Raw genomic sequence first — 19,201 nt, forward strand, 5'->3', positions numbered from 1 at the left:
TACCCATCCATCCACTCCCCCACCCATCTATCCATACAAGTCTTTCCTGACCCGTCTGGAGCTGGGTGAAGTCAGGGCAGAGGGAGTGAGGGGGTTGTCGGTGAGTGTGGGCTGGCAGCGGAGCCTGACTCTGGCTCTGGGTTCAAACCTCACCTAGAAAAGCGGCAGCCAGATGTGAGGGCCCAGCGTGGGTGGGAGTGGGTCGCGAACCCCGTCCTGTAAGAGTGGGCGGTGTGCTCCTCCAGGCAGAGGGGCCGCCTGCAGTGGGGTGCACAGGGGGAGGGCTGAGTGGCAGCAGAATTATGTGGTTTGTGTAGGTCAGAGCTGGAGGTGGGGGGCCCTGCCTGAGCCTTGGCGGCCCTGGGGCATCGGTGCTGTGGTTGGGAGCAGAGCAGGTGGGGTCACGGTGGCACACGCACTGCCCGGAAATCTGCCGGAGACTGTTTTCCGTGGACAAGTGTCACACGTTGGAACGGGGGTGAGAAGCATGGGAAGGGGCGCTGGGAGGCTGGAGAGGCGAGGTACCTGTGGCGTCATAGGTGAGATGCGTGGGTGGGGTGCAGTGAGGGGCCAGGTGAGTGAGCCGTGCGTGGAGGGCGCCTGGGGGGCTTGGGGCGGAGCGATGGGAGGGTCTCAGGGAGGGTGCCAGCATGGGCGTGGTCCGCTTGGTGCGCTGTGGCCCGGGGGCCTCCGCTCCCCGCCACCCCGTGTGGGAGGGGCAGCTGTCCCCAAGTTGCAGCCTCGCTAGTGTGGACGTCTGATCTCGCCCCTTAGAGATTGGCAGGCTTTAGGATTAAACTGCCACTATCCGCGAGCCCGGCAGAGTCCGTGGCAGACCGTAAATCACGCTATTCATTTGCTCCCTCAGCGTTAACCTGTGTGGCTGTGAATCCAGGGGCCTGGTCTCCGGGTGTCAGCGAGCAGGAAAGATGAGCGGGTCCCAGGTCGCGGTGGCCGTCCTCGCCTGTCTGGGTGGGTTGGCTCCCGGCGGCTTTCTGGCCCTTCGTTGGGAGGGGACTGACTCTTCGTTGGTAGGGCAGAGCCGCAGCTGCTAGTCAGATGTCCCTGGCCCAGCACAGACAGGACACTGCGTCCCGGAGGCCTTTGTGGGCTGGTCAGCTCTGAGCTGACGGGCCGGGGTCCTCCTCAGTGGCCCGATGCCCTGGGTGCCCACAGCTCCGGCCCGCATGGGCTCCGGCGGCGGATCGTCCTGGTTACCGATGGCTCAGAAAACGCCCCTCGGAGTCACCCTGCTTCTGGGGAGCGGCCGGCCTGCCTCTGCCCCGGCACAGGTGGGGCGGGCGCCATTCCGTCCAGTGAGGCCCACGGCCAGGCTCGGATGCTGGCCGCTTCCTTCGTCGTGCCGTGGCTGGGACCGGTCTGCTGATGGTCGGGCCGGTCGGGAATGGGGGTTTGTCGGGAGAAAGCCGCTTTTGATGGGGACGATCTCTGTAAGTCGGCGTCCCTTCCCGTGGGCTGCGTGGCCACACTAGGCGGGGCGGGGGCGGGTCTCTTGACGGTTTTCGTCAAACACTACGCAACCCTACGCTGCGTTTCAGTGACCGATGTCCCCAAACTGCTTTCTTCCTTTATGGCGACATAGAGAAACCGTATCCGAAATGCCACAGAAGAAACGCAGTGGCCGCGGCGGTGGCCTGGCCGCCTCCCCGCGCTCAGGCGTGGTCACCGCCGCAGGGAAGGGGACCTCAGTGCCGGGACTGGCTGTCACCATGCCGACTGGGTCCGCAGCTGCTTCCTACGGAGTCAGAAGTCCCACGAAATTCACATGGAGTTTACTGTCCCCGGGGCCGTCCCCGAGGGGACGTTAGCTTTCGTTTCACGGGAGGACATGGGGACGTCCTCCCTTGGCTGGGGCCTGATTCCTCTGTCACCCGTCCCCGTCCGGACAGTGGTCCTCACGCTCTTACACACGTCTCGCGGAACCTGTCCCGGCTGACAGGCCGCCGTCCACTGTGGCCGTTCGTTGTCCAGAACCCGCGCCGGCCGGTCGCTCGGACGCACCTGGCGCTGATATCTGCAGCCCTGACACCACGACCTTTGTCTCCCGTCCGCACATGCTTTTTCCGTGGAACATTTTCTAAGATTCTGCTCCTCCCCAAATCACGCGCTCAGCAGCAGGAGGAAGGCAGACAGCGAGGCCGAAGGGGCAACAGTCGCTTCCCCTGGGAAAGGCCCAGTGAAGCCGGAGAGGTGCTCACCGCCCTCAGTCAGCAGGAAGATGCAAAATAGCTTGTGTCAATCGGGGTTTCCATAGCAACAGAACCAATAGGATGCGCGTGTGTGCGTTATATGTATATTTGGAGGCTTATTATGAGGAATCGGCTCACGTGGTTACGGAGGCTGCGAGTCGCATGGTCTCCAGCCGGAGGCCGAGGGGAACGGGGGGGCTAATTCAGTCCCTGGCCGAAGGCCCGCGAACCGGGGCGCGGCGGGGGCGATGGGGCGTCCCAGGTCAGCAGTGAGGTGGGAAAGAAGGGACGCGCTCCCCCTTTGCTCCGCTCAGGCCCCCGCGGGAGGGGTGATGTCCACCCACAACGCGGAGGAAAATCCGCTTTATTGAGTCCGGTGACTCAGATGCCCGTCTTACGGGTGAGCTCCGATTTACGACACGGAGCTTTTCAGTACGTATGTCGTGCTTCAGTAAAAAGTGGGGAGAAACCCAGCAGCCCGTCATCTTGGAGCTCCCGAGGAGAACTGTCAGTCAACTGACTCGTGGCTTATTTTACTGCCGGAATAATAGTATCAAGATCAGGATCACATTTAATTTAGTGTAAGATAATTCGATTTTGCCATCTCAACGGGTGCTTATTAATATTTAGATTCAAAGCATGTTTTCTAAATGAGATCAGAGCCCGTAAGGCCAAGTCGGACGCTGAGATCTAGACACACGTGACGGACACGCCGAGTCACCCGGAAGGGGCGGGTTTTCCTTCCGTGCGTGGACGGGGCTGCGGTCTGGAGCACACGCCGGGGCCGGACGCGCTGCGGGGTCAGCGCGCGGGGGACGGGACAGGAGAACGGGGTGTGCGAGCGTCGCGTGGGACATCGGGTTCGAGCGAGGACACGCCGTGGAGAGCGGGCTCCGGCGGACAGTCTTCTGCGGATGTTGGCTCGGAACTGCCACGTGGGCGACATCTGCGTCCGATCCTCACGGCGGGGCGGGGAGGGTCCGGATGTGGGGCGTGTGGAAACTCCGCTCTTCGCTGGCTTTTTCTGTCGCTCTAACGCTGATGTTTAAGATAAAGTCTATTGAAAAAATCATGGGGCGGTTGGAGTCTCATCGCCCCGGGCGTCCCAGCTCTGAGCGTCACCGTCCCCCTCGTCCAGCCCCAGACCCTTGGCTTTGTCACCCCGGTCGGTCGTTCTTCACTGTCCACGTGAGAACCGGGGAAAGCTCGGTTTAGTTTTTGGAACAGGCTTTCCTTACGCCCCAGATTTCTGGGTGTGGGAAGGAACCGGTGTCTCGGGTGCTGGGGGCCGTCCCCAGGTGACGCGCGCCCCGCCACTAAACCCGCGGGCGTGCTGGCCGGGTCCCCCGGGTCTGCTGACCTCTCGTCACCGGGAAGGGAAGCACACCAAGAGTCAGCGTCCTGAGGGGCCGCCCTCCCCCGGTCACCCACTGGGTCACTTAGAGTTAGTGACCGGTGGCCATTTTTAGGAGCCTAACCGTGGTCACAGGAGGCAGCGTGGACCAAGGCTGCTGTGTGTGCGGGGCCGGCTTGGGGCTCTGTGGCCAACGCCGAGTGGACGGTGGGAAAGGCTTTGTCCCCACAGGAAGGCGGGCCGCCTGGCACCGAAACCCTGGATTTGGGTGACTCCGTCCTCTTGAACCAACGTAGTTTCGCCTCCTGTGTTGTTGGAGGGGTGAAGGATGCGGTGAGGAGCACCCCTGGGGGAGAAGCCGGGTCAGGGTCTCTGCCGGGAGGGTGCGCAGCCGTCGCGGGTCGGCTCACGGAGCCGCAGGGCCTGCCTGGGACCCAGCCTGTCCCCCGCGGCCCGGTGGCAGCGGCGACCTGTCCCCCAGACTCCTGCTTGTGGCCCGCGGCACACGGGGTTCCCGTGGCCCATCTCCCAGGCCGGCCACCCCTGGAAGAGGACCCTGTGGGGACGCTCAGAGACTTCCCAGCGACACGGTGGCTCAGGTGTGATGACAGCTCTTCCGAGGGGCTGTCCCTCTCCCACCGCCCGCTCCGGGCTGGGGCGCTGGGCTCGCGAGCTGCTGCCTGAGCAAGGTCCTGTTTTTCTGGTGACTGGGCGAATGCGTCGACGCCAGGCGCTCTCTCCCTGAGCTGCCGGTTCCGCGTGGGTGCGTGTGAGTCAGATGGCCGGCTGCCACCGTGGGACGCGGGGCCTGGCGTCCTGTCCTCCCGAAGCTGTTGGCTGGCCCGAGAGTGCAGGGCAGAGCTGCCGAATCCCCAGGGGGAGCTTTGTCCTCCTTTTGCAGAAAGAGTAGATGGACGGATCTGCTCCGTTGAGCCGGAAGGAGGAATTTTTCAATTTCCTCTGGTCGAAGAACCTGCAATGGAACAATCCATTCCCCCAAATGCGGCTTTTATGCAAGTTCTTGGGAAAAGTGGCCGATTTTCTATGCGTGGAAGCAGAGCCCCTGGAATCTTCTCGTGATGAATCTTAAAACGTTTGTCTGCTCAGCCTCATTCTCAGATCCCGAGTCTTAAAAAGCAGGAGCTGCCTGATCGAGGCCTCTGGAGACAGTTCCCAACCCGGACTGGGGGTAGCCAGGGGACCTTCTCCGCAGAGGTCCCCTCTCTCCAGGTCGACAGACGAGGTCGGCACCTCTTTCGCCTCCGCCTGCAGATTCCGAAGACCTCCGAAGAATGCAGCGGAGCCGGCAGTGCCTTTGAACTTGTCTTTGCGTATGTGCTGCGTCCGCTGGGATGCGGTGTCTGTGTATTGTTTCGTTATAGAACGGGAAAGAGCTAATCATTAACAGAATAGATATGACAAATACAGTTCACTCTCAAATAACTTGGGGGTTAGGGGCGGCAACCCCCCCCCCGCCCCCGCCACACACAGTCGGAAATCTACGCGTAACTTCGATCCCCAGACACTGAACTGCTAATATAGCCTCCCGTCGACTGTAAGCCTTAGCAGTAATATAGTCAACTAGCACGTGCTACATGTTATAATGCGTATTCTACGTGTAACGTGCGTAACGTGTATCATCGTGTTTATTCTTACAGTAAAGTAGGCCAGAGAAAAGAAAACGTTATTCACCAGATACATTTACGGCATTTATTGGAAAAGAAATCCGCGGATAGTGGACCCGTGCAGTCCAAACCCGCGTTCTTCAAGGGTCAGCCGTGTCACCTGCGGTGTCGTTCTGCCGGCAGCGTTTGAGGCTCAGGAGGATGCTGGCCTCCTGGCCGGCTGGCATCTGGCATGCTCTAGATCCCGGATGCTTCTGGCGTTGGTTTAGCATGAGCGAATTTTTTTTTTCATTAAAAAATTTTTTTCTGGTCGTAAACTTAATAGGCATTTGTTATAAAGAGTCTGACTTTACAGACGTCCGGAATGTAGAAAAATGAAAGCCCACCCCCTCCACTGCCTGCCTCCTTCCACGCCTGCAAAGACAACCCTTTTTAACAGTTCGGTGCAGATTCCTCTGTTTTTTTCCCCTCGTTTATAGGAAAACTTAAATTTTACACGTACATCGTACATAGTTATTATTTTTAATACCATTTTCCGACAAAACGGTATTGCATGATCAATACGATTTGTAATTAGATCCCCAGTAGTGTATCTTAGACGTTGTCCCTTGTCCCCTGTACATAATAACATCTGCGTAACGCTTGACTGTTCGCTTATTGATGAACTTTTGGGTTGTCCCCGTGGCTCACGCTCACGGATAACGCTGGAGTGGAGCCTTACGTCACCCTTGCACGTGGGACGTCTTTGCAAGGCAGGTAGGTTCCAGGGGCAACGTGGGTGGCCGAATGGATGGGTATTTCTAGCATAACTTGAGAGCACCAAGTCGCCCTCTGGTGAGGCCGTGACCATTTTCCACGATGCCGGTTGTGTGGGGACCGCTGTGTCCGTCCCCAGGTCCTCACCAGCGGACACTCCCCGGACATGGTCAGTCTTTGTAGTTTCACTCAGTCCCGTGAGCGTGAAGTTATCACTTATTTAAAATTACGAATGAGAACAAGCTCATTTCTTACGTGCTTAATAATAATTTGAATGTCTTCTTTTCGTCGTCTTTTTCTGTCCTTGCTTGTTTTTTGGGGTCACTCGTTCATCTTTTCCTTGTCGATTTATAGTTATTAATCTGGGAGGGTTATCTTCCATTGGTTTTATAGACATTGCGGACGTTTTCACTCAGATATCTTTTGTCCTTCGACTTCATTGAAAGGCATCTTCGTACAAAGATGTGGAATTTTTATGTTGTTAAATCTATCGGGCTTTTTTTTTTTTTGTATCTTGCTTAGAAAAAGCGCTTCCCTACCCTGAATGTATGTAAACACCTTCGTGTGTGTGTGTGTATATATATATATATATACATACACACACACATATATATATACACATACATATATATATACACATTTGTTTTTTCCCCTGCTAACGATGGTTCTGAGTTTTTACGTTTACATATTTTATTCATCTGGAGTTTATTTTTAGATTTGGCAAGAGCTGGAGATGTCAATTTTTCATATGAACATTCGGTTTCCCAGCATGATTTATGAACAGCTCATCTTTATCTCTGTTTTGAGATGCCGTGTTTGTCACATATTAAGTCGTTTCGTGTTCGGCTTGTTTCTCCTGCGTTTCTGGACTCCACATTCTGATCGACTGGTCATTCCTGTGCCGACGTCCGCTGTGGAAATTACTCTGGCTTTTGTTACACTTTGTTATTTGGGAGGCCGTCACCTCTTCATTATTCTTTTCCCATTTTTCTCACCTTTCTTATATGTTTCTTCGACTAGATAAACTCTAGAATAAGCGAAATTCGTCCCCAAATCTGATTGCTGTAGAGGTGTATTTGGGGGAGAAGAGACTTCTTTCTCTGTCCTTATCTGGGTATTTTGGTTTATTTAGAGGCCCTTTTACGTCCTTCACTAGTGTTTTATGGCTTTGTCCCCACCCGTTCGGTACGTTCCCATTAGATTTATTTCTGGGTGTCTCCTAGTTCCTGTCGCTGTTGTCCGTGGGCGCGGGGGAGGGGGGGTCCCTGCCTCCTGCCTCGGCTGGTCATGGCCGGGGTGACCTCTGAGACTGCAGCCTGTCTGCGCCCTTTGCCTGAGTCTCGTTTGGTTTCAATGTCTCGTTCTTTCCCTTGGATTTTCTAAGCGGGGATCTGGGGCCCGTGTTCCTTTTCCTGCCTGATCTTTTCTGCCTCTTGCTTGGCTCCTCAGCTGTTGGGGTGGGTGGGGTCAGGGGGTCACCTGATCACTCGGCTCTGAGGGTCTCATAGCCACTTTGCTTCACGGCCAGTGGGCGGACCCTTTCCGGGGCTCAGGCCGGTCACCCCCCAGCGGAGGCGGCTGGGAGAGGCGGGTCTTCCTGTGTGGGGGGAAGCATTGGAGGAGGGCCTTGTGGAGGGGGTCTCAGGGACTGTGACGCAGGTGCGCCCCCCAGGAGTCTGCACCCGGCTCTGCCCTGCAGTAGGGGCTCAGGGCCACCTCCTCCTCGGGGACGTGTGAGAGTGAGGGTATCAGGACCCCGCATGCGAGCCTGGCATCTGTTCCCCCCACGTTGGGGACCCCCCTCCAGGAAATGGTAGTGGCCCTGTGGGTGCACTGTGGGTGGCAGGGTGAGGTGTGTATGGGGGGGTGTAGGCTGCAGCTCTGGTTCTCGAGGCTCTCCTCTGCAGGTGGTTCTGGCCACACGGGTGAGTCACAGGCTGGGGGGCGATGAGGTGGCCCCCAGCAGGGACCATACCCTGAGTGCTCCAGGAAATGCGGCCTGTACCACCAAACCCGCACGAGGACCCCATGGCCCAGGGCGGACCCTGGGTTCTATGATGCCGGGCCCCCCGGGGATGCATCAAACTCAGGGACACGGGAGCCCCACGCCTCGCCCAGATTCCGCCATCAGACAAAAACATCGTTCCCACCGGGGCTCCCGCCTGGCCGTGCCGCTCCACGCCCTGCAGAGGCCGCCGGTCGCCGTGAGGTCTCGGGGCTCCTGAGGACCGGCGGCAGAGTTGCTCTGTGAGTCTAGATCCTCATGACGTTTGGCACTTGGTTGAGTCTTTGCATCGTTTTGCTCCAGCTTAGTCATCCTTGTTCAGGGCGCTGTAGCTGTCAATACCTGTTCATTCCGTGTTTGGGGTGCACGTAATTTTCTTTTATGACGTAAAGTGGCCGCCTAGCGCCTCTGCAGTGGGCGGCCCGCGCTTGGCACTCTGGGGCTGACGGGAGGGAGCCGTAGGGGGTGTGGCACCACCCCACGCTGCCCCTTGGTGGCGAGCCAGCCGCGTCCGGGACTTCCTCGAGGGCCACCCAGGCCCGATCTGATGGGGAGGAGTGAAGCCTGCCCGGACGGGTGACCTGCAGACCTGGCGTTTCCGTTTGTCCCCACTGTCCCACCCGCCAGGAAGCCATCCCAGCTGAGGCCCCGAGACTCCCACCTCCGGCCGGGTCTGAGTCACTGTCGCTCCCGGGAGGGCGCCCAGCGGGCAGGGGCTGCACCTGCCGCCCCCAGGAGAGCTGATGGAGGCAGAAGCGGGCGGTTCTGGAAACCGGTCAGAGGGATGGCCAGGAGGCGGAGCAGGACACCCACCGGGGACAGGAGGCGGCTGCAGGACGCGTGGGGGGCGGAGGGGGGGAAGCTGGGGGCGCCGCCGCCCGGGGTGGGGGGCTCCGGTATGGGAGGAGGGTGCATTTCCCTGGTCGCCGGCCGTGCGTTCTGCTGCTCCTGAGTTGTCCCCTGCCCTTTGGGATGGGGTTCGTCTCCGTGGCGAGAAAGGGACAGGCCGCTTTTCGGGATGGTGGCATTGGCCTCGTCAGGCCGCAGAGGCGGGAGGTGGCGTCGTCACCACCCGGTCACCCCGTCCGTGCAGCTTTAGTGAGGGCGGAGGTGGTGCTGTCCTGGGAGAGTCCGCAGTCTGTAGGGGACCCCCGGGTCCCCGGGCGGGGCAGCTCGTTGTATGTGCCGCGGGCGCCTCGTTTCCCGCAGATCACCCCGGGACAGCCGTCTGATTTCCAGTCTTTAACCCCGACTTCCGATGGCCGACAGTCGGCCTCGCGAGCGGGTGTCAGTTACGGAGTTTCTAATGGGACGGGTTTTGTTTCGAATGGCTGGACTGTGACAGCGCTTCGCTGCCTTCGTGCGTCTGCTCACGGTAGCTCATTTTTCTTGCATTTGATGGAAAGCGTGTGGCCCAAGCCTGCGTCACAGCTCCGCCGCCCGCGGTGGCCCGGGTGGAGCGCGCTCACCTCTGAGGCCACCTGCGCACGGTGGGACCTGGCAGCCACGGCCCAGGAGGCCCCTGTGGCTTTTACTTGCCTGTGTTTGTCACATTCAGGGCAGAGCTGTCCTGCTGTCACCTTCAGCAGGAGCAAGGTGGAGCAGTACTCGTGGCTTCCGTGGTGGCCGGAGGGGGTGGCCAGGATGAGGAGGCCCAGGCGGCGTGGATGCGGGGTCCCCGAGAGCCAGTGTCGGGGCGCCTCGCGTCTGCAGAGGGGCTGGCTAAGAAGCTCAGGCCGGGACAGCTGCCCGGCCCGAAGTCTGCACCGCCGCTGGGCTGGGGGGTGCCGAGTCAGCGGGGGGCTCGCGGTCACAGGCGCACGGCTGACTGAGGGGAGGCACAGAGGTTCCTCGTGGGCCCCCCCCCTCCCCATGCCTCCCTGTCACCGTGACCCCTCCGGAGTGGGGCCGTCTGCTGCTGCAGCTGATGGGAACCCACACTGTCACCGCGTAGTCTTGAGTCCACAGTTCACGTGAGGATGCGCTGCTGGGGTGCCTCTGGCAAGGCGTGAACAGGCGATGTGTGACATCCAGAATCCGCCCGTCGATTAATGCCACACAGAGTGGACCCACCCGCCCTAAAAGATCAGCGTGCCGCAATTCACCCCACCTCACCAGGTGTGCGGCCCTCTTCCGGTGACTCCTTCCACTCAGTCGTGTGCATTCAAGGTTCCGCCACGTCTTCTCGTGGCCCGGCGGCTCATTTCCTTTAGTGCTGGATGACGTTCGGTTGTCTGGAGGGACCACAGTGTGCTTATCCATCACCTGCTGGAGGACGTCCGGGTCGCTTCCGAGCGTTGGCCGTTATGGCTAAGCTGCTGCAGACTTTGGTGTGGACCGAGTTTTCAGCTCCTTCGGGTGAAGGCCGGCGAGTGCGGATCCTGATAAGAACGTGTTTAGTTTCGTGAGAAACCGCCGAGCCGTCTTCCTAAAGGGCCGTGCCGTGTGGCGTCCCGTGGCTCCGTGTCCTCCCCCGCACCTGCCGGGGTCAGCGTCCGGACCATGGCCACGCTGGCAGGTGCACAGTGAGGTCTCGCTGCTGTTTTAACTCGCCCTCCGCTGGGGACCCGTGACACGCAGCGTCTGGCCATCCGTGGATCCGGGGTGACGTGTCTGCTCACACGTTTGGCTCACTTTATAATCCGGCCGTTTTCTTGCAGTTGAGTCGTGAGGGGCCTTCGCGCGTTGCAAATATTTTCTCGGTCCGTCCAGTCTTCTGACGGTATCTTTTGCAGAGCGGACACTTTTAATTCGAACGAAGTCCAGCTCGGTCATTCTTCCTTCCATGGGTCATCCCTTTAGTGTCGTATCTAAAACAGTCGCGGCCGAACGTGAGGTCACCTAGATTCTCTCCCGTGATCCGTTCCAAGTTAATCTTTGCGAAGGGCGAGAACTTCGTGTCCGGATGCAGTTTTTGGCGTGGGGACGCCCGGGGGATCCAGCACCACGTGTTGAAAGGACCGTGTCCTCTCCGTTGGGTCGCCTGTGCTCCCCGGTGCGAGGCGATCGCTCGGCCTCTGTGACACGGGCCTGTCTCCGGGCTCCGTTCAGCCCCGTCGACCGTGCGTTGTCCCCAGTGCCTGCCGCCCGGACGGCTGCAGCTTCGCAGTGAGTCTCGGCGTCGGGCGGCGGCGCCCCGGCTCCGTCCCTCTGCTTCGCGTGTCCCCGCTGTGGCCTCATGGCACCCGCCGTGGCCGCGGTAGCGATTTGCTTTCAGAGACGTCGCGGCCACGGCTGTTTGAAAGACGCCGTCCCTGGGGACCCGCGCGGTGACGTGGGGACGCTGCTCCGTTTTCTCAGACGGCCGCGCCGACTGGAACGCGTCGCTTCGGGTCGGCTGCGGTGCTGCGTCCGCTCGAGCTGGCTGGCTCTCTGTCGACTGGGCTTGCTGGGAAATGATTTAAAAATTCAAATGTTGAGAGTTTCAAGGATCGTAAGTATGGATTTTGGGGGAACGTCCCAATTCTATAAATGTGATTCTCTCCCAGAAGGGAGGGCCACTAAATGAATACCTTACATTTTCTGGGGGTTTTTTTGTTTTTTGTTTTTTGATGAGAAGCAATGATTAATCATGCTAAAGAGAACCATAAGAAGATGCGATTATAATTGTGGCTTTATGTAAGTACCTCGTGAGGCAGAATGTGCCCTGGGCACGGGTTCTGCACTTTTCAGCTTTGGGGCCGATTTAGGAGGGAGGGGCGTGTGAGCCGAGCGGTGTGGGCTCTGCTGGCCGCCTTCGGCCATTTACCCCAGGACACCGGGCCCCAGGGAAGGACGGTAGCAGTTAGGTCTTGCTGGGAAGAAAGAGCACAGCCACCAGTGCCGGGCCACGTTGCTTTCCCCGGACGAACGCGATAGCGTGACGTTGGCTTTGAACTGTGTGGCCGCAGCTTGCCTGATGGGCAGACGTGAGGCCAACGCCCAGTCCCAGGGCCGCTATGCGGGGGTCTGGGGAGGAATCGAATCCAGCACCCCTCGTCCTAATTACAGCTTGGGGGCTAAGGACAGTCACTCGTTCTGGCTAGAGCCTGTATGGATTCCTTCTCTGTCTTCAACTTAATGGAGTTTTTAAATCAAAAACCCACCTCGCTTAAGCCACTCAGAAGTGTTTTACATTTACTAAAAGAAAAGGTGGCCGCTGTGGCCATCCCCTGCCCCAGCGATGCTGTGGCCTTGGGGACGGTCCGCTGGGCTGTCCCGAAGTGATTCAGACTCCAGATGCACGTGAGCCTTAGTGACGGGACTGGCTGCCTCCCGTCCCTGCCGGTCCCAGGAAAACGAGGCTTCGTGGGCGCTGCTGGCTGCCGAAGGTCAGTGGGCCGTGGGGCCGTGTCGTCCTAAAAGAGATTTCGAAGCATCGTCTTTGCCAAGCCCGTGTAGCGATGAAATGTTTTTCTCCCTTTTCCCACCTCGCTCATCCAGCCGTACCTGTTCGCATGTTTGATTGCACACCTGTTCCCACACGCAGCGCATCGGCCTGGGCTCTTTCGAATTCCGTTGAATGGGCTTGATGTTAAGTTACTTTAAACACTCCATTGCCCCTCGGAAGACCCAGAGGGATTTCCAGTGACCGCATTTGGGTCACGGAGATGCCACTTTGCAATGTAAGGGAGGCCACTTCGGGGAAGGCCGGACGAGAGGCCTGGTCTTTCTGAGAATCTGCTACGGAGCAGGAGGCCTGGGCTATTCAAAGATTTGTCCTCTCGTGCCTTCAAATCCGAAGTGGAGACACCGTAGCGTCAGCACCGTGGAGATTCGGGGTCTGCGGGGTCTGCGCGAGGCTCACGAGGGGCCGGCTTTAAAAAAATTCCGGCTCCACGTCGGCTCAGACGGCATCTTTAAGGGGAGACGTAAGGAGCCCCGAGTCCTACTCTTGGCCACGCGGCTCGGGCGGGAGCGGGGTGAGGAGGCCGGATGCTCACCTGGTGGGACGTCACATCCTGGCACCGCCCGAGGCTGCCCCTCTTTACGCTTCAGACCCCCTGGAGACCGGGGAGCAGAGGCCCCCTTTGTTCTGATCCCCGTCTTGTACGTCCCGGGCAGTCCTCCGGCCGCGGGGCGTCGGAGGACCAGTCCCCAGCCCTAACGTGTCCTGCTTCTTAGCCTTCGTTCCCTGGGCCTGTTACTCCAGGGACCTTCAGTACCTCGAGTGTGTATTTACTTTATCAACACATTTAAAAATCGGCGAAGAAAAGATTTCAAAGACCTATAACATCTCTCCATTGATCCATTCGTTCATTCTCCAGATATTAAACGCTTACTGTGTGCCAGGCCTCTGGGGGCGAGCCGGGGGCTTCCTTGCTTCACAGGGCTTGAATTCTGGTAGTTAACACATCCGCACTGGCTGGGCAGGGACTGTTGACTTTTGTCACGTGTAAGTGGCACGCCTCCGCACCACAGTTTGTCATGGGCAAGCACTGCTGGACAGATGGCCAGGCTTGGGTCAGCCTGCCCAGTAGCTGAGTTTTAAGCGTGTGGGTGCATCCGTCCTAATACAGCGACCCCTCACTTGTCTGTGACACCGAGGCCCCCACGTGTCACCCGTTTCGTCTTCACAGTAGCCCCAGGGGTGGGCAGGGGCTCAGCAGCGACCCACACGCAGTGTGTTCCGGGATCAGGTGACGGCGTCGCAGCAGCTGATCACATGGGACAATGCTCACCGCGTGATGTGTGTCACGCTCAGAACTTCAGCGGTTACTGCAACGTGGAAGAAAACTCCTCGGAGTAGCATAAAATCGCTTAGCTTCTTTCGGCATCTCGATGCTTCGGTGCCTGTTTCGGGGTCTGACCTGTCGGCGCTGGCCTCTGCCGGGAGCCCCCTCCCCGGCTTCAGGGACAGGCCCGCGGGGTCCACAGAGGGTCGTAAGCATCGGGGCCCTGGGTCATCATGCCCTCCGTCCATCTGGAATTCTTCGAGGACAGAAACTTTCGCAGACGAGACTTCGGTCCTTCACAGAACATTTCAGGGTTTCATTGTGCCTCGGCCGAGAATCGCTTGCGGGCGGTTCATCCCGCGGCCGTCTGCACGGGGGCCGGGGCTGGTCCGCCTGGTGCAACGTCGGGGGGCAGCGGCTGCAGGGCTGTGGCGCCCGGGGCCCGCCGCCGCTGCGTGCTCGTCCTGGGCCCGGGGAGCAGGCCCGTGCGCAGGCGTGGCCGTCAGGGGGTTAATGTTGATGGGTGACTGGGCCTGCCGCCTGCAGTGTTCGGAGTGGCGCGGAAGCTTGAGCTGGCGGGGCCCGGGCCGTCTTGTGGCGGGGGCCCCGCTGGATGCCCGTGTCCCTCTGTGCGGCAGTGACATCCGCCCAGGGTCCAGGACGGCAGCTGCCTCTCGGGGACTCTGCTCCCCGGCCTCACAGCCCCACACGGGGCTCTTCCTTCCAGCTCCTCGACCAAGGGACGGTTGGAGAGAGCTGCGCCGAGGATTCGGGGCCCGCCCCGGGGACGCTCCTGGTCACTCGGAAGCTTAGCGCCCCGGGCACCCGCACTGCCACCTGCACCCCCAGGTACACCCGTGACAACCTGGTCAACGCTGCATCCCCCAGGCTGCGGCCTGCCTGTCGTCCCAGAGCACGTGTGTGTGCGTGTGCATGCGTACACACCACCCGCACTCGCAAAAAAAAACTGCGCGATCGGATCACCTGTATCTACCCTTGACCAGCGTCGGGACGCATTAACCGGCGCGCCGCACGCATTATACGCGCCCATTATGAATACTGACGATGCGCGGTTAACCTTCGCGGCCTCCGCCGTCGGACCTTCCACGTATACCGCACTCACCGCGCGCGCCAGACCGTTAGCCGCCATGCGGTAACTGCGCGCCGTTCGCGCACGTCGTGCTGGACATCGCGCACCTGCGCCACTGCATTCGCATGACAGTATGGGACCGCGCATGCTGCGCGCGCACGCACGCCGCACGCGCGCCACACCTGCGCATTCTGCGCCAGGCGGTATGGACCGCATTATACCGCTTGCGCATATACTCGCGCCTGCGGCCGCCACGCGCCGCCATGTTCAATACGCGCCACGCATAACCACGCACGCCATTTTTGCGGTTCATTATACGCACGCCACCTGGATCAAGTGCTTTCTTGCGTATCGCGGTGATCTGCACGCCAGGATTACGCGCGCATGAATACCTGAATACGCAGTGCCGCGGTTACCGTGGCGTGCGCGCGGTACGTCTTTGGCGGCCCCACACACACCACACACGCACCACGCGCCCAGCACGGGCACTTGCACGTGAGCTGCTTGGTGAGTGCGACTGAATTCTTCGGTTTCCTCCCAAATTAGCGCCCAGAGTCTGCGCCGCCCCAGCGCTCCTGGTCCCCGGTCCCGGTTCCCGGCCCCTCCCTCTCTGGTGTCGCCTCCCTTCGTGTCCGCGTCCCCTCTGGACTTGCCCGCAGTGCGTCTTCGCTGTCCCCCCGACTGGGGGCAGAGGCCGCGGGGGGCCCGCCCCGCTCCGGAGGCGGTTTGTGCCGACGGGTCCCCACCGGCACGTGCCGTCCTCGGGGGCGGGGGGCAGACCCGGCGTTCCGCGATGCGGCTGGGGAATGACAAACGCGCTTTGGTCAAGGACGCGAGCGGCACGTACGTATTTGATCTGCAGGTGACAGCGAGGCCCCCCTCGCCCCGGCCCCGGCCTCTGTTTGCACCCCGCCCCCGGAGGAAGCTGGTGACAGGCGTTTGGCGGGAGCCCTCCGGCCCCTTCTGCGTGCCTCCGCCCGTCCGCGGACTTGCGGGCGCGATGCACGTTTTCCAGCTCGCGCGACACGTCTGTCCCCGGGGGCCCCACGCGCGCCCCGGCCAACTCGCCATTGCCACGCGACGGGAGGCCTCGAAGCGTTCTCTCCATCAGGGTGTATCGTCCCGCCCCTTAAAAACGCCTCTGAGAACCACAGCGGGCGGACGCCCCCGTTCCCCTGTTTATGGGCGCTCGGGCTGCTTCCAGGTTTGGAAAAGCCTCACACAGACGTCATCATTTCGTGGATACGCGGCCCTTGCGGAAGCGCCATCCTGCACAAGGACGCACACATTTAAATGTTTAATAGAGAATGCTGAGTGGCTTTTCTGGAAGGCTTCATTGGGACTCTTCCTAAAGAAATAATTTTTTTTGAAAAGGAGAAAAACCAGCAAAAATCCAGTTCAACGGCCAGATAAAGAGCCGCACTCCCTCGGGCAGGAAACCGTGACACGGGGCAGCCTGGAGAGGCCGAGGACCCGGGCAAAAGCTGCCATGGCTTCGGAGGTTCCTGTGCTGTCTCCTGGCCCCTCCCCACCCATAAACACGCAGCCCCCGGGGTAGAAGGTGGGAGACAAAATCCCGAGGCTTTACTAATGTCCCTCAACTTAGAAACAGGGAGACTGTGGCGGGGGCGCGTGGGAAGGAAGTTTCTGGAGCCTGGTGGCAGTCCCTGAAGTCAGGGGAAGCTGTCCTGCAAGGCTGCTGCCCGGGGTCTGTTCGCACTGCATTCTGGGAGAATCTCTTGGCTCCATCTTCCAGTTTACTGGGCAGCTCCTCAGTCGTTTCCATCTTTCTGCTCTCTGAAGAGCAACGCCCATATTTTTTTAATTAATAGGTTTAATTTTTCAGCGGCTTAAGGTTTATAGAAGAGTCGAGCCGAAGTTTCAGAGTTTCCATTTGCCCCCCACAACCCGCCCCGGCCCCCCGTTAACATCTCGCCTTAGTGCTGTGCATCAGTTACCGTCGATGAGCCGATATGGATTTATTATTATCGAGCAAATGAGGATGAGGCTCGTCTTCGTCATTTACATCCTGTGGGTCCCGACAGGCGTGCGATGACGCACCTGCCATCGCTTTGTTTTGCCAGATCGTCGGTCGCGTCGCGGTCTCGATGGCTTCCTTCCTCCTGTTTTGACTGTCCTTCGTGATAGCCTGCTGGCTCTTTGCTTCCTGGGGTGCGGGGAAGGGCCAGGTGCTGGCTCATCTCTGGGGACTCCTGTGCTGTCCTGGTCCCCCCCACTCCGGTCTCATCACCCTCCCTTGCCGCCGTGTCTGTCCCCCGATCTCAGCACAGCCGCCCATTGCTTAGGGACCACCGTGGGGCGAGGGTGCTGGCGGACTCAGCTGCCTGCTGGAGCTTGGCTACCGAGCCCGGAGGGTAAGAAGCTCAGCGGTTCTCTGCGAGACTCTGAGAGGCGTGAGGGGAAGCACGGTGGCCCCCCCCCGCCCCTCATGCCCGCAAGGCTGTCCCGTGCTCTCTCCAGGTCTGCTTACTCCCTCTCGGGGGCCACGGCCTTTGTCTTGGAATGTTCTGGTGAGACGTATTTTAAAAGGTTCCCTGAGCGGGTTTGGGTGTGTGGGATGGGGGCGCCTGGGGCCCGGCTGTGGAAGTAGGAAGCGGGCTGGCTGCCACTGGGCCCTGGTGTCTCTGTGATGGGCCGAGAGTGGGTGGCAGTGGGAGTCAGTGGGCCCACGCGGGGGACACGCGGCCGTCCTCCCCCTGCCGTGGCCTCGCGAGCGCCCTAGAAGGTCTGGCTCGCTCATGGCAAGGACATGAATGGGGGGGGGAGCCTGAGCTTTCGGTGCTGGAACAGGAAGTCGCCTGGGTGTGGGTGTCTCCTGGGAACAGCCTGTTCTCCACGGCCTGCAGAGAGGCTCTCGGCTGCGGCCGTGTGGAAGGCAGGGCCTGCCCCTCGCAGGCCCCGTGTGGCTGGAGGTCTGGGGGCGAGGTGGCTTTCCCTCCAGGGACAGGTGGGAGCTGGTTCCAGGGCACAACGAGGGGCCTCACCATCGGTCACCCCCAGCCCAGCAGCTGGAAGCCCCCAGACCCTGGCGGAAGTGGCCACGATGCCTCCCTGAGCATCGGTCTTCGTGTGTCCTGGGGACGGTCCTGTCACTGAGTCAGCGTTCAGTGAGTCACCATCAAGCACTGTTGGGGCGGGCGGTGCGGAGACACGTCACAGGGCACAGCCGATGGGCTGGGGCGCGACGGGCTCAGGGCAGGACGGGATGCACCTGAGTGGGGGGCGGACGGGGCGTGCAGCAGAGATGCGGAGGGTCAGGAGTCACCGGGGGCTTCCAGGGCCGGGCCTGGCGTGTCCGAGACCCGGCAAACAGCATGGGGGGCAGGCACAGAACAAACCCGGGCGTGGCGGTGAGCCCTGGAGGCCATCCGCCAGCCTCCCTTCCAGCATTTGGTGCCTTTGGTGAGGCGGGATGTGAAGACGAATGGAGGGGGGGGCGGCCTTGTGATCACCCTTGCGACACCGGACAATTGTCCAGCTTCATTGAATCGCGTTCCTGTGCCATAAGTTGACTCTAGGTTCACAGTTAAGTGGTTCATAATCCACTTTCGGCGTTATTGGAACGTCTTCACCTAATCAGGCCCCTCACGTACCCATCAGCGGCCTCCGCGCCCCCTACTCCCTGCCCTCACTACTCTCCCCTGCCCCACCTCCGCTTCCACTACTGCCCCTGCCCCCCCACTGCCCAGCCCACTGTCCCCCACCTTCTCCTGCCCCCTGCCGCCCCTGTCCACCCAGCCTCGACTCCTTCAGGCGACAGTTTGAGTGAGGTATAACCACCACACAGGCAGGTGCACACATCCTGGACTGAACGCTTGTGTCCCCCGGAGTCACCTGTTGAAATCTGGTGCCCGAGGTGACGGTGCAGGTTAGCCTAGAACAGCGCAGTTTGATCCACACGGTCCGGTCATACTTGGATTTCAAACATTCAAGACCTCGGCGTGGCCCGGGGCGTGGCGGGCCCTGGACACCGAGGGGGCCACCGGACACCGAGGGGCCTGCCGCCCTGTGGGCCTCGGCCTCCCCCGCAGAGCCAGGGGCTGGGCTTGGGCGCCTGCTCTGGGCTCTCGCCCGCATGCCTTCGGGGCTCACTGCGAGGGGACAGTCGGCTCCGGCTCTCAGGGCGTCTTGTTCCTGCCTCCGGGGAGTTTGGACGGTGGCTGCTCGTCAGGGTCGCTGCGGGTGTGTGTGTCACTGTATGTCTCTCTGTGCGCGTGCCCGTCGGCCTCCCGGGCTGCTGGTGCTGGCGGTGGGTGCACGGGCCCCGCTCTCCTCCCCGGTAGGGGGCTCCCCCATCCACTGATTCCACGGCAGGCACACGATAATGGAGATGGGTACAGGAAACGTGTCACGTGTGAGGCGGCCGTGCGGGCCACAGAGAGACTCGGAGCGGGGAGGCCAGGTCAGGGTCTCAGGAGGGCGGTCGGGAGGGCAGCGGCCGAGCAGCAGCCCGAAGCGGGGGTGGGAGCCGTGTGGACAGCTGCGG

The 19,201-nt window shown here is 60.5% G+C and overlaps 1 protein-coding gene across 7 annotated transcripts in view; it reads left to right on the forward strand.

Moving 5' to 3' along the window:
- APBA2 (amyloid beta precursor protein binding family A member 2) overlaps positions 1 to 19,201 on the forward strand; it is a 121,439-nt gene that overhangs the window by 8,296 nt on the left and 93,942 nt on the right. The window contains exon 1 of one of the 7 annotated variants that reach the window (XM_039853444.1): positions 17,669 to 17,822. The exons of the other annotated variants lie outside the window; for them this stretch is intronic. The gene's annotated coding sequence lies outside the window, so the exon portion shown is untranslated. Of the gene's footprint in view, positions 1 to 17,668; positions 17,823 to 19,201 lie in introns of those variants that run through there. 7 annotated transcript variants of the gene reach the window in all.

This window comes from Pteropus medius, unplaced genomic scaffold (genome assembly GCF_902729225.1).
Source record: "Pteropus medius unplaced genomic scaffold, Ma_sr-lr_union100, whole genome shotgun sequence".
Lineage (NCBI taxonomy): Eukaryota > Metazoa > Chordata > Mammalia > Chiroptera > Pteropodidae > Pteropus > Pteropus medius.